This window comes from Eschrichtius robustus, chromosome 4 (genome assembly GCF_028021215.1).
Source record: "Eschrichtius robustus isolate mEscRob2 chromosome 4, mEscRob2.pri, whole genome shotgun sequence".
In the NCBI taxonomy this organism is placed as follows: domain Eukaryota; kingdom Metazoa; phylum Chordata; class Mammalia; order Artiodactyla; family Eschrichtiidae; genus Eschrichtius; species Eschrichtius robustus.
Window position 1 is genome coordinate 139,399,184 of NC_090827.1, and position 27,932 is coordinate 139,427,115.

Sequence of the window (27,932 nt, forward strand, 5' to 3'; positions counted from 1 at the left end):
CACAGATGTCCACTCTCACCACTGTTGTTCAACATCATTTTGGAAGTCCTAGCCACGGCAATCAGAGAAGAAAAAGAAATAAAAGGAATACAAATTTGGAAAGAAGAAGTAAAACTGTCACTCTTTGCAGATGACGTGATACTATACATAGAGAATCCTAAAGATGCCACCAGAAAACTACTAGAGCTAATCAATGAATTTGGTAAAGTTGCAGGATACAAAATTAATGCACAGAAATCTCTTGCATTCCTATACACTAACAATGAATGATCAGAAAGAGAAACTAAGGAAATAGTACCATTCACCATTGCAACAAAAAGAATAAAATACCTAGGAATAAACCTACCTAAGGAGGTAAAAGACCTATACTCAGAAAACTATTAGACACTGATGAAAGAGATAAAAGATGACACAAACAGATGGAGAAATATACCATGTTCTTGTATTGGAAGAATCAATATTGTGAAAATGACTCTACTACACAAAGCAATCTATAGATTCAATACAATCCCTATCAAATTACTAATGGCATTTTTTACAGAACTAGAACAAGAAATCCTAAAATTTGTATGGAGACAAAAAAAAACCCTGAATAGCCAAAGCAATCTTGAGGGAAAAAAACAGAGCTGGAGAACTCAGACTCACTGACTTCAGACGATACTACAAAGCGACAGTAATCAAGACAATATGGTACTGGCACAAAAAAAGAAATATAGATCAGTGGAACAGGATAGAAAGCCCAGAGATAAACCCACACAACTATGGTCAACTAATCTATGACAAAGGAGGCAAGGATATGCAATGGAAAATAGACAGTCTCTTCAGTGAGCGGTGCAGGGATAACTGGACAGCTACATGTAAAAGAATGAAATTAGAACACTCCCTAACACCATACACAAAATTAAACTCAAAATGGATTAAAGACCTAAATATAAGACTGGATACTCTAAAACTCTTTGAGGAAAATATAGGAAGAACACTCTTTTACATAAATCACAGGAAGATCTTTTTTGACCCACCTCCTAGAGTAATGGAAATAAAAATAAAGAAATGGGACCTAATGAAACTTGAAAGCTTTTGCACAGCAAAGGAAACTATAAACAAGACGAAAAGACAACCCTCAGAATGGGAGAAAATACTTGCAAACGAAGCAACTGACAAAGTATTAATCTCCAAAATATATAAACAGCTCATGCAGCTCAATATTAAAAAACAAACAACCCAATGAAGAAATGGGCAGAAGACCTAAATAGACCTTTCTCCAAAGAAGACATACAGTAGGCCAAGAGGCACATGAAAAGCTGCTCAACATCACTATTAGAGAAATGCAAATCAAAACTACAATGAGGTATCACCTCACACCAGTTAGAATGGGCATCATCACAACATCTACAAACAACAACTGCTGGAGAGGGTGTGGAGCAAAGGGAACCCTCTTGCACTGTTGGTGGGAATGTAAATTGATACAGCCATTATGGAGAACAGTATGGAGGTTACTTAAAAAACTAAAAATAGAACTACCATATGACCCAGCAATCCCACTCTTGAGCATGTACCCAGAGAAAACCATAATTCAAAAAGACACATGCACCCCAATGTTCATTGCAGCACTATTTACAATAGCCAGGTCAAGGAAACAACCTAAATGACCATCAACAGACAAATGGATAAAGATGTGGTACATATATACAATGGAATATTACTCAGCCATAAAAAGAATGAAATTGGGTCATTTGTAGATAGGTGGATGGACCTAGAGACTGTCATACAGAGTGAAATAAGTCAGAAAGAGAAAAACAAATATCGTATATTAACGCATATATGTGGAATCTAGAAAAATGTTACAGATGAACCGGTTTGCAAGGCAGAAATAGAGACACAGATGTAGAGAACAAACATATGGATACCAACAGGGGAAAGCAGGGGTGGTGGGGTGGTGCTGGTGGGATGAATTAGGAGATTGGGATTGACATATATACACTAATATGTATAAAACTGATAACTAATAAGAACCTGCTGTATAAAAAAATAAAATTAAAAAAATAGAAATAGAGCTGAAAATTTAGATGAAATTTAGATTTATGGACAATGTTTAGCACACCTTTAATTGTAGGTTTTTTAAAAGTTGAAGAAATTTATATAACCTACACAAATGGAGAAAGACAAACCTCTTCCTTTAAACTGTGTAAATGTAAGTGTTCTTGGTCCCACTGTCACTCATTCTTCGCTTCAGTCTGTTAAGTAGCCTGCAGCTTTTCTGAGAATGAGCTACTGGAAAATCACAAAGAAGATTATATAAAAGTTAAAATTGGATGACATTTTAATTTGAAAATGCCCAAACTATCAGCCTAATTTCAACTCTATCATTATGATTCTCTTTTTGTTCACTTAGGCACAGACAGCACCTGGTCCTACTGCTCTCCAACAGGGATTCATTTACAGTGAGTACTACAAATCTTTACTCAATCAAATCAACCTTTGTTTTACAGTGACCATATTTTAAAATGCAGGTTGACATGATTTTGGGCATTTGAATATTTATATACTTGTTTAACCTTTATTTTCTTCTCAAAGTTCAAGGAAAAGGAAGCAAATAAAAGAGTTCAAGGGCTTGAGTAGGGCTGAAGTGCATGAGGCTAATATATATACATTTGATATATCACCGGTGTGGCTGGTTTATGGGCAGATTATTAATATTGCTTGTTGTTTTATGTGTGCTCTTACACATTGGATTTAATATTGATAACTACAATTCTGGGATTAAAGTTTCTCCTCAGTTCTGTAAAAAGGAGCAGCAGAGAATACTGTGTATTTAGTTGGAAAATCTTAAAAATAACTAAGGACACTTTCAACAATGAGGAAGGAGAAATTTTTTTTAAAAGTGAAAAAACTTCAAAATAACTGAAAAGTACAGAAAATAATGACACCCACCACAGAGATTTAACATTCCCCACCTAGATTTAACAGATATTAAAAAATAAATCCTTATAGACACAGCCAATAACTATCTCTTATCCCTTATGCTTCCTTCTCTTGTCTCCTCTTCCCACCTTTTCCAGTTTTTTCAACTTTCAGTATTCTAAAGTTGGTGTGTATCATTTCCATAGTGTTTTCTTGCCTTTTTAAACATGTGTGTATCCATAAAAATGTTTTTTTAAATATTTTAAAAGTTTACAAAATTGTATATTCTTCTTAATAAATTGGGAAGAGCCATTAATTAAGATGTTTTTGTAAATAGAATCAAAGGCATATATATATATAGATATAGATATATGGCAAAAGTCAAATATTTTCCAAATTCATGTATTTTTCAATTGTTCACACATTTTATTCTAATATGTAAAATTGACGTGTTCCTCAATTGGTGGGCAATCAGGTTGTTTCCCTAGATTTTTTTTTTAATAAATTTATTTATGTATTTATCTTTGGCTGCGTAGGGTCTTCGTTGCTGCGTGTGGGCTTTCTCTGGTTGTGGCGAGTGGTGGGCTCTACTCTTCACTGTGGTGCGTGGGCTTCTCATTGCAGTGGCTTCTCTTGTGGCGGAGCACAGGCTCTAGGCATGTGGGCGTCAGTAGATGCAGCATGCGCGGGCTCAGTAGTTGTGGTGCACGGGATTAGTTGCTCCACGGCATGTGGGATATTCCCCGACCAGGGATTGAACCTGTGTCCCCTGCATTGGCAGGCGGATTCTTAACCACTGTGCCACCAGGGAAGACCTTCAGTAGATTTTTAAACCATGTGCATTTTACAAATAATATTTTTAATGATAAAATTGCTTTTAAAAAGAAATCTAGGCCTATGCTCTAGAGCCCGCGAGCCACAACTACTGAAGCCCGTGCGCCTAGAGCCCGTGCTCCGCAACAAGAGAATCCACGGCAATGAGAAGCCCGTGCACCACAATGAAGAGTAGCCCCCTCTCGCTGCAGCTAGAGAAATCCCGCGCACAGCAATGAAGACCCAATGCAGCCAAAAATAAAATAAATAAAATACATAAATTGAAAAAAAACTACTGAAAGGCTTATAGGACTGAATACAATATACCTTTGGCCCATTATTCCTCACTCCGGTCTTGTTCCATGGGCAACTGCTTTCAACAGTTTTAGCTGCCTTTTCTAGTTTTCATATTTAAAATACTTGGTGTGTGTTTTGGTAATTCTTTTTAATCATTAAGAAAAGACACAGTAGAAGATGTATCTCTTTTTTCTAATAGAAATACATTCAGACATAAACTTTTTGTTGTCAAAGATATCTCAAAGAGTGTGTGCTAAGAAGGTCAAGATTAAAGGTTTGATGTATATGTTGGCCAGTTATTCTCTGTGTGGTCCATGACTGTAGATTACAACCCTAACTTTTGTCATGACAGCTTTTCACATGTGTATTCTTTCGGTTTGAAACTTCTCAGAAAATAGGGAAGCAAGGAAAAAACCAGAAGTCTGTTGTAAAATTGCTGACAGTGGTAGAAATATAGGACTTAGGAGCTGAAATAATGACCTGTCTATAAAAAGTGTAACACGCTATTGAGGAGTTCTCTAACAGCTCTAGAAACAAAATTCTTAGCAAAGGACCATACCCACTGTATGGACAGTGGCCTTATCACTGGAGTTTGCAAAGAATTGCTCACTCTATTAGGATGGCTTGTTTTACTTTGTTTTGTTATTTAAATTTTGGAGCAAGGAGAAATAAAAAGTGGTTCAAGATCTCTTGGCTATTTTATTTAATAAAAAGTCATGGAAGACTTTTTGAATTGGAGGACATTTGCATTATTGATCTTACATTGTAAAATATTTCCAAGACTGTTATTTAAAAGTGGTAGTGAGTAGAAAAATTTATAAAGACTAAGGGTTAACAATTAAAAAAAGTAAAAGGTAGGAAAGAAGATAATTTTTTTTTAATGGTAAGAGAATAATTTGTTATCGGTCATTTGTTTCCCTCAGAACCATGCCCAGATATAGCCCTATGTTTTTCTAAAATATTATTTTATTGTGGTAAGAACAAAAAACATGAGATCTACCCTCTTAAATTTTTAAGTGTATAATACGTTATTATTGACTGTAGGTACAGTGTTGTACTGCAGACCCCCTTGAGCTTATTCATTTTGCTAAACTAAAACTTTATGCTTATTGATTAGTAATTCGCCATTTCACATTCCTCCCGCCCCTGGATTTTACTCTTTGATTCTATGAAGTTGACTATTTTAGATACTTCATGTAAATGGAGTCATACTACGTTTGTCTTTCTGTGACTGGCTTATTATTTCACTTAGCATAATGTCCTCAAGATTCATCCATGTTGTAACATATTGCAGAATTTCCTTCTTTTTAAAAGTCCGAAGAGTATTTCACTGTATGTATATACTACATTTTCTTTATTCATTCATGGCGGGGAATAATCTTAAGAGAAATAGCAAGACATGCTAAAGATTGACTTATCTGTTGAATTTTCTTAGATCAGCACTGTCCAATAGAAATTTCTGTGATGTTGGAAAATGTGCTGCGTATGCTCTGCCCCAAATGGTAGCCACTAGCCACACGAAATGTGGCTATTGCAACTGAGAAACTAAATTTTAAATTTATTTAATTTTAATTAATTCAAATTTAAGTTTAAATTGCCAGGTGTGGCTAATGGATACAGTATTGAACAGTGAAGTTCTAGAGAAAGTATCACATAGACAGAGGTATGACATCTTCTCTTTTCTTTTCTTTTTATTATTTTGTTAAGTGGCAGAGTGACATTCAAACCCACTCTGGCTCTAGAACTCTTTTTTTAAATTAATTTGTTTATTTTTGGCTGCCTTAGGTCTTCCTTGCTGTGTGGGGGCTTTCTCTAGTTGCGGTGAGCAGGGGCTACTCTTCTTTGCAGTGCACGGGCTTCTCATCGCGGTGGCTTCTCTTGTTGCGGAGCACGGGCTCTAGGCGCATGGGCTTCAGTAGTTGTGGCATGAGGGCTCAGTAGTTGTGGCTCGCGGGCTCTAGAGTGCAGGCTCAGTAGTTGTGGCACACGGGCTTAGTTGCTCCGTGGCATGTGGGATCTTCCCGGACCAGGGATGGAATCCATGTCCCCTGCATTGGCAGGCGGATTCTTAACCACTGAGCCACCAGGGAAGTCCCCTCTTTTATTTTAAATGTAATTGTGCTTTTTGATCTTTAATGTGTTTGAGAAGACATGAATATAGCTAGCATTCCAATTGTGAAAGTAGAAAGGAGAGAAAAGTTATAAAAGGAATGTTTTAAAAAACCGATCTATGCATTGTTTGAGAACTACTTAATATAAAACATGCTGCTGGTTTAATACCATTAAATTACATATATATGTGCATATAAAATATGATAAAAATAAAAATTTAACATATTCACACTAAGCTACATAATATAAAGCTACCTAATATATATACTGCTAATTTAATACCATTAAATTGTGTGTTTATGTACTTATGTTATAGATATATGATATATATTATATCTGACAAAAAAGAACATATGTACTAAAATAAACTCTAGAAGATGTGGGTATCATAATAGTAATGAAAATTAAGGGTAATTTGAAATTTTGGTGGTCTTATGCACATTTATGCTATCTACCAATAAAGAAGAATTCAGAGTAATTAAGATAGAGGAAAAAACAAGGGAGAGTGACGGAGGGAAAGACCCATTAAAACAACTTGGGTCTCTTGCAAGACAGGATACTGCTTGATAAAGTGTGAAGAGAGGATAGAAGAAGGAACAAAACAATTCTTGAAATCTGTCCTTTTAAGTATTTTGAGTTAGGATGAACCAGAATTGATAGAGGCCTGCTTTCACTAATGAGAATTTAATTGTTTTGTGCAATGTTCCAATAATGAAAATACGTTAATTGACAATTGATATTCTTATAAAGTAAGACTAAAAGGATTGAGATAGAATTTTCTACAAGGTAAATGATGAACATTGGAGTCAAATGGACATGGGTACAAACTCCGAGCCAGCTCTGTTGCTTAGTTGCTGTGTGATTTTGGATGAGTGACCTAACCTTTCTGACACTCAGTTTCCTTTATCTGTGAATTGGAGAGAATAAAAACAATCACTTCAAAGGTGTTTAGAGATGATGAAATGAGACAATGAATGTCAAGCAGTATATTAAAAGTTTAATACATAGAATAAGCCTTCAAATTGTAGTTAATATTAACTATTGACGAAAATGTTAAAAGAAATATAAATTAGAAGAAACAGAGCATTGCAAATTCCATGTGGTGCATTTCAAGCATGGTGATGAAAATATAACTTAGCAAATACTTTTGAAAAAGAGATACTATCCAAATACAGATGAATGGAGGTATGGAAAATTCCTGAGGGAAAAGTGTGAAATTTATGAATTTGAAGTAAGGAGATTATTAGAGAAGATGTGAACATTTTATTATAATTTAAAATCTCAGGAGGAAGGTTATGGAAATGGAGAAAGTGGTGCTTTAGAAAAAGAAGATTTATGGAGTGGGAAGGAAGCCTGAGTTGATAGGAAGTAGAAATGGAGAAAGTGCTTGGTTGTAGAATGCACACATGCTTTTAGGCTTTCTGGGAACAAGGCAAGGAAAATAATCCATCATGATCACTGAGGTCCTACATACAAAAGGGATAAACTCCGTAAAAGACCTATCTGAAGGCTTTTTTCATACACTATAATATCCCAGTGATGAAAGAAGAAATTTTTAAGTGGCAGGAAATCAGAAATCGATAAGACACATGTGTGCTTTATATCTACTATATGAAGCGCTTTCTCCTAATTCATCTCCATAGTGTTCTCTTAAATCTTTTCTTGTTTGATTTCTAATAGGAAAACTCTACACTTGCAGCTCCTTTTTCCTACGTGTGTTTATTTCTCAGAATCTTGTATTTTGGTTTTTGTGTGTTGAAGTTATCTTGGTCAACAGATTTAATGGAATTTTCTCATTCTTCCTGATTTCTATGCAGCATGTGACATTGATGATCATTTCTTTCTTCTTGAGATTCTTTTCAGACTCCTCCTAGTTCTCTGATTAGTCCTTTCTGATCTCATTATTTTCTTTTTTTCTGGCCTTCCAAATATGTCTTCTCTTTGTTTCTGCTGTTAGGTCTCTTGTTTTTACATCCCCACTGTGACCATCTGATCCTCTTCCATGCCTTCAACCTTAATTTCTGTTCAGATTTCTCAAACGTCTATATAACTGGGCCTAAGTTTTCTCCAGAGCGTTAGTCCTACATTCCTAGTAATGTTTACTGCGTATCTGCATCTGGGTATCCTGACAGCAACTCAGACTTAACATTACTGAAACTAACTTATCAATTTCCAGGTCTTGGTTGTGCACCTCTATCTAAAGTTGCACCATTATTTTCTAAATCAGGCAGACAAGAAACTTCTGCCATCTTTGACTGTTCCATCTCTCTTGCCTGTTATATACAACCAGTTGCCATGCCTTGTAACTTTGCGGAGTTTTGCTATGCAGCGGTCTGTGAAGTAGTGTGAATGGCCACTGAATGGAATTACTATATATTGAACCAAATGTAACAAATAGTGATTAGAAGGTCCATTAGAACCCTAGGCATTCCCTGATAGTAGGCCAGTCACGTGAGGGAATGAGTGTTGGAAATAAAGCCTGGCTGGACCATTAAAGTAGGAAGTTATGGAAGATGGAGAGAGCAAAGGGCCATGGGCCCAGGAAACTAGGCATTCACATAATCTCCAACCTTTTGACAAATGCGGTGCTTGAGCCATGCCTCTCACAACAGGTTCCTCTGCAAAGCTTTGTTAGAGTTCCGTGAATAGCAATGTCTGTGTAAACATCTCTGAATATCCTAACAGACTCTCAGCACTATCTGGATATGAATAGGACAAGAGAAAAACATTTAGTTAAAAATTACAGATATGATTTCTTTAATTTTCTTTTTTTCCCCACTATAGAACATTTGAAAGGAAGTGATTTGAAGAGCAAGCTGGGCCTTTGTGATTGGCCCAAATAAAGTATAGTGTAGTGTTGTATTTTGTCACCTTCCTGCTTTTAATAAATAGAGGCTACATTTTGTCAGCTGCTTTCCTAAACCACACTTCCTGGAATCTCAGGATTACATTTTGGTCATTTGTTTTTTTTTGAACTCCCTTCCCTTCTCCAATGGGTTGATAACAATATAGCAATGCCCATTTATGCAGTATCTTTTTTTTTTTAAGTAAAGCAAATGGATCTTTGCATCTTGCCTTACTGACAAGTTTGCAAATTACCAATCTTTGCTCTTTTTTCTCCCTCCCAATTTTTCATGGTGGTAATTAAGGACTGTAAATTTCACTTTATCATTTGTGTTAGGAATAGTAGCATAAATCATAGTAATAGCGCCGTTCATTTCAGTAATGCCAGGCTGCCTGCAAATCACTTGTAAATTTGTTCCATGGATGTACCTCTATCAAATTAATCAAAAAACCACCTGCATACACTTCCTGAGCTTATTTTGAAGGCTTAGTAACAGTGAGGAAGAAAGACCATTGCTGACCTTTCCATTTTTATTTATTTGTGAGCTCTGAATGGCTCGTGCATACGTTTTCATTTTGAACCCTGGCTAACATCTAACTGAGCTTTTTATGTAATGCTTTTTTTTTTTTAAACACAGGTTGGGATTTGTGCCCCAAATAATATACCTGCCAGATCGTCCTACTGTGGTTCATACGTAGTAATAATAATGTTTGATTGGACATAAAATTGTATTCCACTTAAGAATTTGTGAGAAGTAATACTTTTCTGCTGAAAAAGGATTTTTCAAGTGAGCATAATTGTTTTCCACGTTGGGAAGTTAGGCAACATTCACTTATGCTTGTCCCCTGTACCCAGGAAGGTGATACCAATGTGTTATTCTGAATATGGAGGAAAAAAGAGAATCTTTCCTTATGTGTTTTCCTTATGTTCCTGCTTATGCTTTCTGGACAATAGCTAAGACAACTCCAGTTCAGGTGAGGCTGGCTCCAGTGCACTGTTTATATAACATGTTGAGTTCTATCCTGGATATAGTGTCTTCTTTGGGGGAACTTCCTGATGTACAATATTCATGTCCAGCTTACTTCTTACTTATTGATCCTGCCCTAAGAGGAGAAAGGGGAATTTAAATTTAGTAATGGCTTCCTGTTAGTCTTACCCTGAATCAAACATTCTTAGAGGAAGAAACACAGGTTATTTATTTTAATTTTACATTTGGAATTATGAAGATGAGACAAAATCCAGTTCTAGAGCTCAGATAATAAAAATACAATAATAAACATGGTATACAACTTTATATTTTTATGTATACTTTCCTTCGATTTCTGTTTCTGATATATAAACTTGGTTTTGAGAAGTTATTACCTGTATGTGGACTCAGTATTTCAGTGAGTTTTCATTGTAGAGTCTTTAAGGTTAGCATAAGAAATCAGACATAAGTATAGGGGTCTTAACTTTCATAAACAGCTTGCTTTTGCATCTAATTAAAAAGATAATGGCAAGTTTCCTTTAAATTCTTAGTAGTTATAGTATTTAGTTTTAGTCTCGGTATATTTTCCACTCTAGTCTCTACTGTTTAATAGTCTATATTGAAGACTTCACACTTGCGAAGTTGGAATAGTCTTTTAAGCAAATCCACTCACTATTTTTTCTCTTCTCCCTGGATGAACATGTAATTGGCAATAATTTACTTCAAAGAATCTGTTTTATTAAAAAAAGAAGAGACAAAAGCAGCAGATGGCCTTGAATCTTGCTATTCTCTAAAGAAATTAAAGAAATAAAGAAATAAATATTTTATTTCTATGTAGCAAAATCAGAAAGCCCAGAGTGAGTTTGATATATTTTGAAATACTGTTAAATAATTCTTTCAGTAACCATTTTATAATTTAGTTCTAGGTATATATGCAATAATTCTCGTGGAGAAAAAGCTTTGGAAAGCAATGGATTAAAATATCAGGAAATTAAGTAGAGGTTTTAAAGAGTGACAGTTCTGATTATTATGGACTCTTTCATGTGTGTGGAAGAAGCTAGTCTTGAAAACATCTGAAAGCATACCCACAAAATAAATATTTGTTATCTGTAGATCTATACATTAAAAATATATTTGTAAATGTGTTTATAAATATGTATAAGATTAAAGCATTTTTTCATTGTCGAGTGTTGCAGTAATCCACTTTACCTAATATGAGAGAGAATAAATTAAAATTAATTTAGCCACAGGGAATCTTTTTAGCCTGTTGGATTTACTCTACTTATGAGACTGTAAAATATTTTAGTGTTACTTCTTAAAGATAAAAGCAATAAAATTAAATCTTGAAAGCCATCACATTTCATTTAACAATAAACCAGTGATTAACTGATAAGTTCTCAAAGATGGTGGAATAATGATCTTTCCTTCTACTCCTTTCACCTCTCTTCTCTTCGAAAATAAATCATTTCCAGACTGTCAACAAGCATGAGAAATTTCTAGCTAAAGACCTTTCTCTCTTGAAGACACTGAAAAGAGGGGCTTAGAGTGAAAAGTGCCATAACTACAATACTAAGCGCCTTCCACCAAGAATAAATAAAAATTGCAAAGCCTGACAGTGAAGAGTACAGAGAGGAATTCAAGTGACTAAACCTCAAATAAAGGATTATCCTTGTTTGTGAGGAATCTATTCCAGTAAGAAATCGATCTAGGAACCTCTGCATACAAAAGCAGCTGGGCAGTTTTTTGAGCTATGGGGAAACTGCCACTGAGACCAGTAATCCTAACTGGGCAGTGACCTGCCAACAGGTCTTCAGGCCCCAGCAATAGACATATGCCTTTGCCTTTTTCTGTACAGTTATTAGGCCCTGAGTCTGTTTATTTAAAGAGCAGCTGTTCTAAATCAATGACACTCACACTGTCATTAAAATAAATCTGGTACTATATTTTTTACAGCTCTATTAACTTTACCATTTAACTTTCTACTTTGTAAAAGGGGAAAAATGAAAACTGAGAACTGTGAGTATATTGTTTGTTAAGTAGATGCCAACCGGATTAAAATCCCATCAACAGTTTTAGTGGTAACTGAGACAAAGTGACAGATTTAACACTGCTGTCTATTTATGTGTCAAATAGAGTTAAATGTTTTGCTGAATTCTTAAAATGGTTTGGCTCTGTAGTATCTAGCATAATCAACACTGAAAATTGGAGCACAATTTTGTCTGAATATGTGGAAAAAGGTATGTGCACTTGAGGATCAAGGAAATTGCTACTGAAAGTGGTACGTTAAAAAAATGGGTTTGATTAATGAAAACAAAGTTAGTTATTTGAATATATTTGTTAGGCAGAAATGAATTCATTCATTCATTCTTTCATTCATTCATTTACCAGACTTTCACTGAGTACCTTTTATGGGCCTGGCTCCGTGTTAGGGGCAGAGGATACAAAGTCAAATAACATGTAGTCTCTGCTCTCTTGGAGCTTTTGCTCCAGTGACATGTATCCACTTTTTCAAAATGTTTTGTTAATTTAGTTAATATTGATTGGATTTCTTAAAAACAAGTTTTCTCCAAATTTTTTTTGGTATATGTTTTCTTTATATCTACTTTAAATATCTCTGCTTCTGTTTTGGAATAAAAAAAAATAAAAAGCAGAGCAAAACAAAACAACAAACAACACCAAGCCATGCTACTACACTGGGAGTCTACAAAATAAGAAAACCCCCTTAGCTCCGAAAGGAAGAAAAAAATTTTTTCTTCTATGTTAAAGACTATACCTTTTCTTTGAGGATGGTTCTTTAGGTTAGAAGTTCATTGATACACGAGTGCCACCTGCAAAATCTGCTACAATATTAATAAACTAATACATTTCACATTTTTAGCTGTAGGTATACAATTTTATGGGGCATTATTATACAGGTTTAAGTAAGAAGAATTTGGTCTTTATGTGAGAGCCATTGCAATCCATCCGAAATAGTAAATATTACTGTTTGAAGAAAGAAAATAGGCTATTAAACTGCATTGAAGTCATCAATGTCAACTTTCAACTTTTCTGGCTGAGGTTTACCTGTATTTAGTATTATGAGTTCTACTCTGATTGAACACCCTTGGCATTATGTATGGGGCTTGATAAATATGGGGATTCACCGGCTGATTCATTTATTCAACAAATATTTTGTGAGCATTTACCACGTACAGGGTGTTGTTCATGTGGCTGGGGTTATATGTGTGAACAAGACCGTCAGAGCTCCTTCCTTGAAGGACCTCACATTCCAGGGGAAGTCTTGACTAGCAAAGAGTTCAGGTGGGGAAAATCCTAATGATTCTGTCCCACAGAATGAACCATCTATCTTCAGGGAATGAAACACTGCAGTGTGGGACTTAATAGCTCATACATTATTCTTTTAACTGATACTTAGTGTGCACCTACTGTGTGCAAGGCACTGTTCTAGGCATTGGATCTTCTCTTAATATTCAGATTTAGGAGATCTTGAATGGCTCCTAGGAATTTGTATTTTTCTAAGTACCTTACAATCACACAATTTTTTTTAAATGACCACTTTAATCAATTCCTTTCAAATATAAATGATCTTAGCTAGGTTTATAATAAGAACTATGTGACAGAAAATTCACAGTGGGAAGCAACAGCTAGTACACTATGATGATGCCTTCTATTATGTGTTGCTAATTGATAGAAGACTATTGTAATCTTTTTTTTTTTTTTTGGCCACGCTACGCGGCTTGTGAGATCTTAGTTCCCTGACCAGGGATCAAACCTTGGCAGTTGAAGCACAGAGTCCTAACCACTGGACCACCAGGAAATTCTCTGTTGTAATCTTAATCAGACAAAGTTGATGGCCAAGACGGTGTTTCAGGAAGAATGTTGAAGAGCTTCACTTATTTTCTTGCTGGAATGAAAATCTATCCTAGTTACAAAGAAACTGTGCAGGAATGCCTCAGTTGGAGCCAAAGCTTTTCTCAAACAAGCATCTCTGGTTCTACTCAAATGCTTAAACAAGCCCTTCTTTGACATTGTAGAAATAGTCACCATAAACCTTGAAGAGATTGGCCTGCAATATTTTTGAGGACCAGATTTTAATGTGGCTCCTGAATCAGGTTTACATTTTTCCAATTAAAAGAAATAATAAACCATGAGCAATTCAGCAGGAAAAACAAGTAGGGTTTGAGAGGGTAGGTGGCAGGCTGATGATGCTGCAGTTGGGGAATCAAGGGAGCTCTCCTTTGTTGTAACACGTAAATGGCACATTGGTTCCCTCTTGCAGCTACTATATGGAATCTTTTGCTTCACCACTTAGAGCGAAATTTAAAGAATTTAGCAGCAGAATATCCAAATGTTGGGAGGTAGAGGAAGGGAAGGGGTGGGGGTGGGCGAAGAGCACAGAAATAGCTACCTCAATCTATGACAAGCGCGTTTACAATTTTTCTTAGGATCTTACCTGTTGCCTAATATAACAGGAAGGTCACTTGACAGAGTCACTTTGAGAAGCAAGAAAGATGATACTGTGAATAATTAAGGGTGTTAAATCAACCACGGTTATACAGTTCCCTGTGAATATACTCATTTATTCATATACTACTTGGCCTAATGCTCATTAGTCATTCCACAAATGTTAAGTGTGCTAGACAATGGGAACATGTTGGTGTACAAGGTGGGCATCCTCTTTGACCTCTTAGAATTGTATTCTTCTCAAGCAGAAGGGAATAGCAGATGGTAAGTAAAAAGGTTATTCCGCTGGATAATGATTTACTGCTATAGTCTGTGTTCTAAACATAGATCAGTTTTTCTGCAGTGCTTTCAGCAAATCAAAAACGGCATCCTGTTATTCTCTTGGTAAATGGTAAAGGGATTTAAGATGATTGCCTTAGGTGTCTGCTGTTACTCAAGAGTCTCTTTTATGAATGTAGCTAGAGTATCAGCTCTGTGAGGGTGAGGACTTTGTTTTGTTGACCCAATATGCCCAGTTCCTTGAAAAGTGTCTGTCACATGGCAGGCATTTAATAAATACTCATTGAATGACAGTCCAGAGCTTGATAAAGTCAGGAATTGATTTAAGTTTCTTGATATAGAAGCAAGTGGAATGAGGAGAAGATAATGGTGCTCTATTTAGATCCTAACATTTGTTGAAGCTCAGTGGGCTCAGATCTTTATACAAATATCTTTTTTCGAAAATGGCTTTTGGAAAAATGGCATCCTTATGATACACTTATCATGTTAAAATGAATCAAGAAATTATAGTCCTAATGGAGAACTCTTAGGAATTTCTGTTTTGAAAGTAGGTCAAGCAAGTTACTCAAGTTCGTCCTGGCAGCAGAATAGTATATTGTATTCCATTAATTTGACAATGGACCCTTTATTTTTATAGTGCTCTTAAAAAAGAAAAAATTCTAAAAAGGAGACAACTATTGGCAGCTCTATGGAGTTACAGTAGAGCTAGTACCAGAGCATCCCTGGATAAAATTCCTCACATACTTTCTTCTCTAGCTGCAGAATAGACTGTCAAGGGAAATGACCATGATCAGCGGAATATGTTTATCAGACACCATAGATTTTGACTAATGGGTCTCTTCATAGAAGTTGTCAGTTGTCCTGTGGACAACATTGTTACAGCAGTTCTCCGAACAGTTTTTTAAAATTGAGTTGTCTCAGTCTCTGAGGGAGTGGAGTTGGAAGAGCAGAGAAGGTAATTTGGCTCTTGACCAGCACTGTTTTTCCAAATGGGTAATTTTTAGAATGGGATTGTCAGTGATTCTGGCCAACTTCAGTTAATATTAGATTCTTCATTAGGGTTGACAGGATCTGTCTGGGAACGGGGAAAGAAGTCTATGGGGAGATAATCTAAGTAAAAAAAGGAATCCAGTATTCTCTATCTGGGACATGGATTGTTTCCAAAACCTATCCCTTTTATGCCTTATATGAATAAGCATTAATGAGATGAACCATTTAAAAAGGTAAAAATTGATGTCAGCAAAAAATTTCTAAAAACTTACAAAACTGATAAAATAGTTGTTGATGAATGAGGAGTGAATGTGACCAATATAATAAATATGATCAGCTTCTGAAATGGTGACAAAGAATGAAATAATTAACTCGAGCAGGTAGGGGCATATGAAGTCCATTAGAAATTGTCTCTGTGATTCAGGTCAGGTTCCTTGGGCTAGGGTGGCTGCTTAGCAGGTCTCCATAGTCTGGGTTTGCCTGCCAGGGATCAGCATAGATATTAACAACTACAATAAAGTTAAGGCTAATGAGCGAACAAAGCTGTTTCACTTGCTTTTCCTTAGAGCTCCAAGCATGAAGAACCAATGTTTAGGTCAGCAGTATCATTATGCCCTTATAAAAATTAGCTGTTTGTACAAATTGAATCTGACATTTTATATGTTTTATAGAAGACCATAAATACTTTCAACGCTTTATAAATAATAAAACTGTGAATGGGGTGAATACTCAGTGGCATTACTAATAGGTCTTCAACTTAGGAACCATGACTGACAAGCTTGCCTTACAAAGCAATTATATCATTTTTGTCTAATTTAAACTTTGGTTCTATTTGTTTAATGCATTAAATCTGCCAATTGAAAATTATTGCTGTTTTGATTATTTCCTCCTAACTATGAAAGTAAGAGCCAAGTTCACAATTTAAAGTCAACACTACCTGGAACTGGTGGAGTGGGATTATATTTCTTCCTTGGGAATATTTTCCACCTGGTATTGATAAAATGAATTCGTATGCAATTCATGGATCAGGGATTAGAAGAATTTATGAAGCCCTCTATTCAACGCCACATGAAGAGACAGAGGATGGACAAGGCCTAACTTGTAAGTACGCAAATAATTTGATTATATATTGACTTTCAGGTTTTACCTACAGTGAGTTGTGAGAGGGAGATAAGAGCTTTAACAACAACTCCTTACGTTTTTTTATATCCCAGAAAGATTTTCATTGCATTTCCGGTAATTAGAATAAGTAGCTCTATTCACAAATAGTGAGATTTTTACCGAATTTATTTTAAAACATTTTCTGGTTTATACTTTAAGAGCTAATTGGAACTGAAAATGCCAAGGAACAATTGTAAATTATTTAAGCTTTCTAAAATGTAGAATTAAATCTACCAAGTAACCTTTCTTGTGTATTTCTCAGCCCTCCATAACTCCAACCCAAAATCCAAACATGGTTCTTTTTGCAAATATTCCCTATGTATTATATTTTATAAATATTTGAGATTTTTGTTTTGATACCTGCTCATTTCAGATGCTACACATTTTGGGGGGAAGATAATTTAAGCATTCATCATTTTTTTCACAGTGCCTAAAATTAAAATAGCTACACATAACATTGTTAATCAACTATACTCAAACTACACATAACATTGTTAATCAACTATACTCCAATATAAAATAAAAAAGTTAAAAAAAATTAAAAACTACACATACATGTAAAATTATAAATATCTAAGTATGTGTAACATATATACATATATAGTTTTTTATATTCTTTATGTATAGCACAGGTGAATTATTTTCAACATTTTTGTTTGACCTACTTTTTATACTTTAACAACTCTGTCATTTGCATCAACTCCTACATAATTGGAAATGAATCTACATAGCAGTCAACTTGAATCAGCTTCCTTCAGGCTGTACTAGGCACTGTACAGGACTGTATGATTTCTGTTTGCTTTTATGAATGATAGTAGTAACATTGCCGCTGGTAGTAAAAGCTTGCATACTTTGATAATACATAGGTAAAGCTCATTTTACAGGAGTGTTGTATGACTGAAAGTACTTAATTAGTATACAGTATTTCTGTATGAGTTGAGTTAGCGTGTTTTGTAGTAATCGGGGACTCACAGAAACTACCAATAAGACATGAGAGGATACTTTTATTATTGCATGGCGAACCTTGGATTCATATCATCTTCACATGTCTTAAAATGTGAATTCAACAAACTGCTCATATAAACTTTTTTCAGTGAGATTTGAATTAAGAAAAATATATTATATATTTATATATAATCATTAATTAGCATAGAAATAATGGTTTCTCACTCCTCAATGACTATTGTGGCAAGTTCTGTACTTGTATACATAAGAAAAATTATACATGTATGTAAAAAAAGATGTAATATATTATTATAAATATCATTTTAAAATAAAATAATAGATATATTAATGAACAATGTTTAAAGTAATTAAAGCATGTATATGTGTCTCTTTTAAATTTTATTTAATGAATAAATAAAACCATGGCTGTGTATTGAATACTTAAAATTTGAATTTTTTTCTATGTGACCTGAAGCCATCGCCTTGAGTATTTTAAACCTTTCAACTTGAAGTGGATTATGGGAAACAACTGGGAGAAGCCAGACTCAGAGCTGTGGAAAGAGTTTTGCTGTGATCCTTTACCTTCTGACAACACAGGTTATAACTCATAACGAAAAGCACTTAACAAATAGAATTCCATGTACCACCACCTTTTGGCCTCAGTTGGACAGCTGAAGTAAAATCATTGTCTGCTACCACTGTAAACGTTCCAACAACACGCCAGCAATAAATCATCTATTTGAACATGACTTTTCTGCTGTATCTTTTACTAATAATGTTTTTTTAAAAAATAAACGATAAGAGAAAATAATTGTTAGGGTGCTTCTTTCCCATCAACTCATCCTTCCTGGCAACTTTTCTTTTCCCTGAAATAGATCTTTGGAAAGTCAAGAAAGAGCATAAGATGTTTCTGTTAAAATTCCAGTGATACATTGTATAGTGCTGAGACCTGAAGTAGAAAAATGAACAGCTGCAAATTTTGCCCTAAGGACATTTCAGTGCTTTGAAAACATGGAGGTGAATATTACAGCTTCTACTCAGTGTTACACTTTAATATATTATTTAATTTCTAAATATGACAGTTTTCTTGTAGGGGTGGCATTGCAGGTCATCTGTCAGAATAAATGTTAACTTAACCTAAAATACTCTGAGCAATATTGGTTGAGTGAACTAGAGTAAGTCCATTAATCATTACATTATTAAATTATTGGGCACTTGGATTCAGGAATGTTTTGTATGTTAAAGGTATATCTAGTCTTCTTTGTCCAGCTACCAACACTTTCACTGACTCTCTGAGGAACCAATTTATTTATATACCAATAGTTATATTTAGTTGTATATATATTTATGTGTATATATATTAATATATTTATTTATTTATATTTTTAATATACATTTATTTATTTATATTTATTTATATACCAATAGTTGATTTTGAGACCTTCAGCTTAAAGATAGACTGTTTTTTTCCATATCAGCCTTTGAATTTGGGTGGCATGGAAAAGAAGAGGAGGGTAATAGCACCAATCAGTTGCCAAGCATAAATGCTGGCCAAAGATTTTTGTGTTGCCCTGGAGTGAAGTGGAATCTGATCCTGAGAAATTTGCCTGTCCTCTTGTTCGCCTCTCTGAAGACAGTTTAGATTACTTATAAATTAAATCCTGTTTAGTTAAAACTTGTTCTAAATAACACTCTGTAGTTCTAATCTTGTGGCAACATCACATTCAGTTCTGGGGATTGCAAAAGTGAATATTCTTAACAAAACAAACAAACGATGACAATAGCAAATAAACAAAAACTCGAGAATTTAATGAATAGCAACTTCACTTGGAAACTTATATGAAGTACTCCAGTCCTGAAAGAATGAATGAAAAAACAAATTCCATTATTTCTGAGCTCTTATTATGGTAAGCCAGTTCTGTTATAAATCTCAAAATTCCCAACACTTCATATTTCAGTTTGAAAACATAATATAGTTTAAATATATAGTGCAGTGAAATTCAAGTGTGAAACCTCCCCCTCCAGACCACCAGCCTTCCTAGCTGGAGAGAGAATAGCATATTCTCAGTTCCTGATTCATCAAAGTCCGGTTTTCAGGTGTTTTGATGATTAAATCTGGTGAGAGGCCATCAATTTTATACAAAGGTTTCTCTGTAGGGCTGTCTTGTCATACACTTCTGTAAATGGGAGTTTGGGAACTTTAAATGAAAGAGTGTGAAGTTTTCTTTGTGAGGGTTATTAACTGAGGGACTCTGGATTAATTTAGCAGCCAGGTCTGTTCTTTCAGCCATAAGCCATGCTGTCAGAGAAACTTAATTACACTTTAGGTGGGATGCAAATGAGTTGTGACACTACATCATTTCACATGAAAGGTTCATTACTTACATTAACTTGCACAATGCTTGCTCCTAAACCTAGACTCATTACAATATTCCTGGGATTTTTTTTTTTAAACATAGCTAAATACAAGTAGGGTTTTAACTTTTAATAGCCTGTTTCTTTCTTAATATTTAATACTACAAATGTTCACTTTATTAAATGATTATGAATTGAGCTACTAGATACATGAATGTATTAAGGCTGGCAGGAAAAAATTGTTCTACCACTTGTCTGCTCAACTGCACATTCTCAGGACCAGGTTATTCTTTAAAGTAACTTTATATCAGTAACTTCTTTAGCATTGATATCCATGACTTGAAACAGGAAATTTAACAAGCTTTAAAATCAGAAGTCTGAGAAATTTTATCCTTAGAGCTTAACAGATTTTTTTCTGAGGATCAGTTGGGTGATTTGGGGTGAGGAAATATATAAATGTAAACATAAAAACAAGTTTCATAATGATAATTGAAAGCTTAAGTGATAGGGATAAATCAGTCATGACTTATGTGACAAGGTGTTAGGACAAGTACAAACAATACATTTGATCCTATTCTGAAGAAATAGTCAAATGGTCCTGAATTCTAAGGGGAGAGAGAGTTCATTTTAGATTCATCCCTCTATTCTCTGATGTGGTAATAGAGTTTTAGGGAAAATTAGTTGTTTCTTCTTAACATAATCAGTCACATAATCAATCGAGTGCTTGACAGTTGTTCTCAAGGATAGGTAGTAGGGAAAACAACAATAGCAAACTTTTGTCACCTGTTATGCTCTTGGCAAAGTCCTAAGCACTTTACTTGTATTAGCTCATTTAATACACACAAAAACCCTATGAGGCAGGTACTGTGTCCCCATTTTAGAAATGACAAAACTGAGAAAGTTAAGCAAGTTGCCCAGAGTCGCACAAGTATGAGAGCCAGGATTCAAACCTACTCAATTTTTAAAGCCCATGCTTTTTAACCACTATGGCATACTACCCAAGTTGTACAAGGGATTTTTATATTTATTAAATATAATAGAAAAAAATGTAAATAAATGAATGATGGGATCCAAGGAAATCATAGTGGAGAACAGATCTTTATTCTGTTAATTGAGGAACATGATTTTTTTTTTAAATTGAAGTACAGTTGATTTACAGTGTTGTGGAGGAACATGATATTTTAGTGCTATCATACTATGTCTGTTTATTCAAGTAAATTCCTAGAGGTTAGAGTCAAAGAGTCATTATAATTTAATATACCAACCACTAGATGCTGTTTCATTTTAAGGCACGTGTCTGTCTTTTTCCCAATGAGTAGTTCATGGTATTTATTACAAATAGACTTTGATATCAAACTGGAACAGATTTGGAAAAGTGAAATATATTCTTCATTTGTAAAATTATAGAATAAGTTAAAATCATGTAATGCATTGAGCTGTTTTGCTATAATTTAATATACTGAAATTGTAGTTTATTAACTAGTACTTTGGTGTTTGAAAGAATTATACAATTTTTAAATCCAGATTTACCTCCTCATATCATAACATGACCATTCCATCTTTTAAATGTTAGGAAATCTGCTCCTAAATTGAGGATAATATGTATGCAATGAAATTTATATTCCCGTTGTGCCAATCATCAGTTTATTGCCTCTCAGCTTCAAATCCATCCTGCATTGCCTGCTCTGCAATACAGAAGCTGGATCCTATAATCATTTCTTACTTTCAACAGGCACAGTGTTAAGCTAAGACAATAGAGGGCAGTGGAGAGACATTGGAGGAGGACAGAGTTTCTCTTCCTGTTTCTAGTATTATCTGTTTGTCTTTTATTTGCTTCTTCTGCATGGCTTCCAGCAATGCATGAAAGGAAGAAGCATCCAGGTGCACCCCACCCTAGCTATACTCCTAAAACACCCAATTTCTTGGGGAGCTGGCATTCCTGGCACTCATCAGGTGACCATCTCATTGCCAATTTGAACAGTATGCCCCCTGACCGAAATGTTCATGAAAATGCATCTGAAGTTGGAGAAGAATATTAGCATTTTAGAGGTAGAAGAAACCTTAGGAGTCATCTAGTCTAAACCTTCCTTTTTGTAGGAATCCAGAGAGGTTTATTCCATGTGTTGTCACACCTTTTATGTAGCATGTAGCACTTTTAAATCTTCCCTTTCAGGGTTTATATTTAAGTAATGATACTATTTATAATTATTTAAAACATTCAATTTGAATTGCAAAGGAGCTTTTAGTTATCTTGAATTTTAATGGGTATTTATTGACTTTCTACAAATTCTCCAAGCGTTTCATGGACTGTAAGAATAAAAAAGAGACACTTATTTTCTAAGCTAAAACAAAATATAAAATCACAATGAAGCAGTAAACCAAGATAGAATATGATAAAACCAGAAGAGTTATGCAGAAAGAGACTGGAGATCATATTTGGGGAATAAAGAGTGCTTTCATGAAGATGACAGACATATTAAGAGGCCTTGAAGAATAGGTAGGGTTTGAGAGTTAGACTTGAGGAGTGGGGAATAAGAGTATATGGATGGTATAAAGCATAAACAAAGGTTCAGAGGCAGAAAAATCATTCACATTGGGATGTAAAATGCCCTCCAGCTTGTTTTACTGTGGGCATAGGCTAGTTATGGGAGAATAGTGGGAAAAGTTGGCAAAATTACTGATTTTTGAATTCTTGTAGATCATGACACATGGTATTTCAATAAAAATCAAGAAAATGTAAGATGAAATGAGTTGAATAAATGAGTTAATCATAATTATATTCATATAAATTCAAATACATTAATAAATTACATGAATTAAATAATAGACCTTTGAAAGAAACCAAATTCTTCATCTTTGGCCTCTGAAAAGAACTTTAAAAAGAGCTAAACCATTTTGGATATGACATTAATATAAAGATTTCTCACTGAATCATATATGAAAAATTTGGTTTCATTTTTAGCAATCCTAAAATTATCTTCTCCATCGTTGAATTGAATGTTAAACATTATATCCAGTAAAAACAATTTAAATGGCTTGGTGTTTTTGGTTGGTAGGGATTAGATAACCTAAAGAACTTTCAGTTATTAAAAACCTCGAAATACTACACAGAACATAACTGTTCATTTAAATGCCCACAGGTGAATCTGAAAAATCCCAAAGGAGATAAATGATGAGGAAACAAAGCCCCAGCTGATGTGGCAGCTGCCTTGGGAGGTGGGAATGGGGGTGAGGGTTGGTTCCATCTCTCAGTCATCAAGAATTGGAATTTAATGGCCCTGTAGGAACAGAAAACGGCACTGTGGATACACGAATCAGGGAGTTGAAAATGAAATAGAGAGAAGGTAGTTCCGGTTCCGACGTGCGGATCTTCATTCCTGGTGTTCAGTTGTCGCGGTTGTTGGGCAGTAAGTGAGACAAGACGCTGCGGAGTGTGCTGGCGCTTTGTCAGACTGCCCGGAGGACCATAAGTACTGCTTCACGCAGGCAGTTTGAAAATAAAGTTCCAGAGAAACAAAAGCTCTTTCAGAAGGATAATGAAATTCCAGTGCATCTAAAGTGTGGGATAGCTGATACCCTCCTGTATAGAGCCATCATGATTCTTACAGTTGGTGGAACAGCGTATGCCATATATCAGCTGGCTGTGGCTTCATTTCCCAAGAAGCAGGATTGATTTCAGTTTATCCTCCCAGCAATCACTTGGTTCAACTCCATTCAGCTCTCTGTGGACCAGTATCTGGTAACTGACTGAGTTCTTCTTTGGGGATCAATATTTATTGACCTGTACTACCTGCCACCAGTAAAGCAGTCTTTACCATGGAAAAAAAAAAAAAGAAAATGGAATGGAAAATAAAATGAAAAACTATGGAACAGTTGCAACAACAGTGAATAAGTCAAGGGTGAACTGGAAAAATATCTACTCACTGGCACAGAGAGTCAGCTAAGCAACTTACCTGTTTCGGCCTGAGCTGGGAGTTGGGGTAGCAGAATTCTCCTCTGAGAGTTTATGAATGTGGGCCCACCTTCACATTCATTATGAGAATGCATAAACAAATTTTGTCACATTAATTCATCGAAATAGAACAATTAAAATTATGAGTTATAGCCAAATAATCAGTGTAGATAATCTCAAAAGTATATGTATAGCATAAGTACAGTATGCTACTATTTTATAAAGAATAGACACATGCAAGATGACACATTGTATACAAATACAGAGTTTATAGGTAAAATTATAAGAACATGGTTAGAAATAATGGCTTTTGGATAATGGCTATTTTGAGAGAGAAAAGGAGATGAATGGAATTTTTTCTTCAATTGAGTGTGTTAAAAAATGCTTAAAGCAGGGAATTTAGGTGATACAAACAAACTTTATTAACACTTGATGAAGCAGACCATCTCTATTCAGAAAACTGCAAAATGGGGTGGAAGGCAGGAAGCTGTTATAGGATAAAGAATAAAGGACAAGGAAGAGAAAAATATAAAATATCTAATTGGCTGGAGCCACATAGTCAACCTTGTTTGGGGTGAGAAGGGAAAAGGAAATAACTATAGAGCTCAGAGTTGGCTTCATGTTTGGGGATTGGCTGACTGGCTATACTGCATTTCTGGTCAAGTGGAACATTTACAGGGACAAGAAAGTTCACCTAAGTTTCAATTTGCTCACTTGGTACCCAAGGCAGGAGCAGCTCCATCTTGGGCCTAGAAAGTTATTATAATAGGTGGTAGATGTTTATTATATCCTTACTTTTTAATATAGCTGAAATATTTCATTATATTAATTAAAACAACTAATGACGGCATCTTTTTAATTTTTTTTAATTTTTAAATTTTTTTTATACTTTTTTAAAATTGAAGTACAGTTGATTTACAATGTTGTGCTAATTTCTGCTGTACAGCAAAGTGACTCAGTTATACACATATATACATTTTTTTTTTATATTCTTTTCCATTATGGTTTATCCCAGGAGATTGGATATAGTTCCCTGTGCTGTAGAGTAGGACTTTGTTTTTTATCCATTCTAAATGTAATGGTTTGCATATATTAACCCCAAACTCCCAGCATCTTAATTAATATAATTTTAATATCAAATAAAAAATTATCACACTGGCCTCACACAACAAATTTTCCTAATATCCTTTATGGATGTGATTTTTAAAACTATATAAATCACAAGATTAATAGTAAATGTAAACAGAAGAAATTATAAAAGTATAGATAAAATGTTTGAATATTCTAAACAGATACTATCGTAGATTAATATCCCATGGAAATGATGATATTTTGAAAATAAAACCACTTTTGGAGTTAGAAGGCTTTTTAGAGTTAATGTCTCTTCTTTTTTTCACTTTATTTTTTGCCAGATGATAAAGCCCTAGGTGCACAAAGATTAAGGAATTTACTGAAACCACTCATTAAAGTAGTCAGAATCCAATTCTTTTGTTCCCTAATCTAAGTAGGCCTCAATACTTTAGACTTCCTTCTTGCTAGATTATATGTTTTAAAATAAAAAGAAACCTGAAACTATACTGATCGTTATCTTTAATAACATTTTCCCCCCATTTCATGCATACACAGTTCTAAGTTTTAGTATGTAACAAAGTCCCAAAGGGCAAGCAATAACGGAAAATGCACTAGAGTGGCAGTCTTTATCTTTCAGAACTTTCATTTTGTACATCTACAGAACATAGGTAACAGTGGCTCATTAACCAGGAAATCTGGGCAATTTGTCAAAAAGATATCAGTGTTACAAAGCACCCTTTGACTCTGGTACTCCCCACCAGCTCCCTACCTGAAAACCAAATAATTATCTGCCACTCTAAGCAGTGACCTGGAGTAGGGGTCTTTCTCTCCATTGGAGAAGAACATTAGGAGGAAAGGTTCTTAAATGATTTGTTCTTATTTCAGAACCTCAGGAAAACTGCTTGTCTGTTGGTTTTCTGAACAACTACCATAAGACTGACAATCTCACCTCCCTTGAGGGCAAGGAAAACGCACACCAGAATTTCAGGCTTGAAAAATGGCACATACATAATCATCACAGTTCCACTATCAGCCTTTAATTTGCTCCCTGCATCCTTAAATGTTTCAGAATCCTATTTTAAAGTAATTTTCTCTTTTAGCAAGAGTATCTGGCTCCTCATACAATGATTTTTTCTAAAAGATTTTAGCAAGCAGATTTTGGGGAAAATGTTAGGAATTTTCTAAGCCTTTGTTTACTTTTAGACAAGGCTACAAAAAATCTGCCTAAATAAAAGCTGTTTGGGCATGCAATGAGGCAAACCTCCATGTGGTATAGCACTAACAAAGTGAGTATCTTCAGAACTGAGAATGTTGGTGGTGGTGGGTTTTTTATTGTTTTTTTTTTATGGTCACTCAAATGTTTATAGCCCTGTATGTGCACTAAGATGAAAAATCAGTGCAACTGGAAAAAAAAACACAGTGGTTTAAAACAGTTTGGAAGAAAAGAAAGTATCCCAATAAATCACTTGTCATTCTGGATAATAGAATACTGCATCATCTTCTATCAGCTAGGATAAAGGTTAAAACACTGTGCTTGCTCTCTAAGCTGTGTGATCTCACTGGCATATTCAATACTGGGTTCCATCATTATTACCTTTTTGGTAATGGAAACACTTTTCTTTCCTGTAATTGTTTATAATTCCTGAAAACACTTAAGGAATGTCATCTGCTTTAACAAGTAATAAATTCTCTGCTGCAAGTGTTGAGAGATAGCAATAATAGGAAGAGAGAAGAAAACTTCTTTTCCCAGCAAGCATAAAATGCTGACAGAATGCTTCACAAATTATTTAAAGCATTTTGCATTAAAAAAAAAGGAGTTTCAAAAAGAAAGGTTGTCTTGCTCTGAAAAATGATAGGTTTAAAATGCAAGGGTATTGCATTGAAAACTTAATTGGAAAACCTTGAGCTATTCCATCTAGACCATGATCCACAGCAATCTATCACTCAGTCCCACCATTAGTCCTTCTGAAGTTCATCTCCTGACTGATCACCTGTTAATCTCTTTTGCATCACTCCCATCCTCTCTGAAAATTTTTGAGATCTTATTTAAGTAAAAATTGTGCATGTACATCATTTATGAAGTTGAAATATGCTGCCAGGTTTACTACAAAAATATCAGTCTCCAGCTATGCCTCCCACTAATCCCTCCACCCCAGAGGAAACTCTTTCACCCCTTAGCTGATTATTTAACCCCTTTTATATTTATAGTATATTTGGTTAGATATTTGGTGAACACATGATTATAACCAAGTAAAGGCTGTTCAAAGAGCCAAGTTAATTAATAAACTGTTTAAGTTAATTTTCCTATACAATTTATGGGCTTCCTGGAAAAAAAGTTGTCTTATTTATTGTTTTTGTTTTTCTCTGTACCTTTCATTAATTAAACTTCAAATTATCTGCAGTTGTCTAAATCTCCTCTCTATATGGTCAGATGTACCAGGCATTCTATCAAATTAATCTTTTTGGGGTTCTCTCTCCCAGAGCTTGCTCCAATCTGGGCTATTCTCCCTCCTATCTGAGGTACAGCTGACATTCTGGGATTTATTTACCCTCATGCTGGGAATCCCTTCATTTTCTCTCCTTGGTTTGATCTATTTTTTCTGTCCCAGGCCTTCCTCATTGTTGGTTTGCTCTCTCATTTTGTAGAATACATCCACGAATAGCTTTCACAGAAAGCATATTTGTGACTTTACATGTCTGAAGATGTTTTTATTCTACCCTGAAATATAAATTAAACCTTTCAAATTTTATCAAGGTGAAGTTATATATAGCAAGTTGCA

General features: G+C 34.8%; 1 pseudogene; it reads left to right on the top strand.

Annotated features, from left to right (window-relative positions):
* LOC137763546 (cytochrome c oxidase subunit 7A2, mitochondrial pseudogene) overlaps nt 1-23,802 on the top strand; it is a 36,546-nt pseudogene extending 12,744 nt beyond the window's left edge.
* The last annotated feature ends 4,130 nt before the right edge of the window (nt 23,803-27,932 follow it).